General features: G+C 33.9%; 1 pseudogene; it reads left to right on the top strand.

The window, feature by feature from the left end:
* LOC102819217 overlaps positions 1–1,475 on the top strand; it is an 87,457-nt pseudogene that overhangs the window by 71,824 nt on the left and 14,158 nt on the right.

The following is a 1,475-nucleotide window of genomic DNA, read 5'->3' on the forward strand; positions in this document are numbered from 1 at the left end:
ATACAATTTTTTTTTTGACTAGCGTTTCAGTGGTCTTGGGAGGAACAAAGTTAAGTTGTGTTCAATCAGTCATCTTTTTCTAGTAGTACTTGAATGGTCTTTATAAAACGCAAATCTAATCATGTTTCCCAGGCTCCCTAACACCAAGGCCAGCCTTTTTCTGACAGCACATCTTTCACATACTGGCCTGTCTCAAGGATCACCAACCATGTTAGTAAGAGCTACATTTAAGATACTGGCCCAACAGGACAATTCTTATATGCCTCTATGATTCTTCATGGGATGCCCGTCTCCCCCTTGTCTTGCTATGCTATGCTCAACTCCTTTGTGAAAGTGACTTGACCAATTCAATTAATGTTTCTTGGTCTGTCTACTGTCTTCCAGCATACTGGATGGACTCTCTCCTGCCATGTAGCATCTGTTGTGTTCATTTTTCCCTTAAGAGAAATGTAAGTTTCTTGATGACAAGGAAAATACCATATTTATTATTATAGTTCTAGACTTAATGGTGACTATTACATAATAAGTCCTAATATATGTTTATTGAATGAAGACATGGCAATAACTCTTTAAAAACAAAGAGTTCTAGAAATTATTCAATACTTGCACAATTCTGTTCTAGGGCTTTTTATACCATTTAAATATTTTCATTTTAATAGCTGCATTTCTAAATTATGAGTCATTTTTTTTTAAATGAACATGGATTTTTAAAATCTGAAGTAACATCTTATTAACTTTGCAACTGGTGTACCTTCTCATAACTAACAGTGACAGGTAATTGACTAAATTCATTTTCTTAGGAATAAAATTCCTCTCGTCTGTACAGCTTGCCTAGTTGTGTTTTTAGAACTGAACCACTCCTAAAATAATTTAAAAAGTATTTTATGTAACTGTAAAAAAAATATTCCAGTCTCTTGAATTTCTCTAGTTTCAGGACTGTGGACTTCTCAGATTTATCAACATAGTTTTGAGTTCCACCATATGTGGCTAACAGTAAGTCTTAGGAAACAATGATTTTCAACTTTATGTATAAATGCAATTCTCTGACAATGCTGTTTTCCTGTTAAAGGCCTTCTTAGTGTACTTCTGTTAAACTAAATGACACAAATTTAATGAACAGGGAGACTTCCTTTTCTTGTTTGTTCAAAAAGAGAAGTTACAAAAATAAAACAAAACAAACAACCCCAAACTGTTCTGTTCTTAGCTATATTAAACAGAGCATCCTTGGAATTTCGAGTCTGGCATCCTAGAGCTAAAAATAACAAACCAGTCAACCAACCAACATGATTAAGATGCAAACATTTCTAAAAGAACTGCATCATTTGATAATAAATGATACTCAGCAGTAAATACCATGAAAATACAGAAGCTGAAACTTACAGTTCTAATATGTATGAAAGTGTGAAACTGTTCATTTTGTTCCTTTCAGTCCACCTGGTGGTGGTGGTTGTTAAGTGCCACTGAATAGGATTTAC

This window comes from Chrysochloris asiatica, unplaced genomic scaffold (assembly GCF_000296735.1).
Source record: "Chrysochloris asiatica unplaced genomic scaffold, ChrAsi1.0 scaffold00258, whole genome shotgun sequence".
Taxonomy (NCBI): Eukaryota; Metazoa; Chordata; class Mammalia; order Afrosoricida; family Chrysochloridae; genus Chrysochloris; species Chrysochloris asiatica.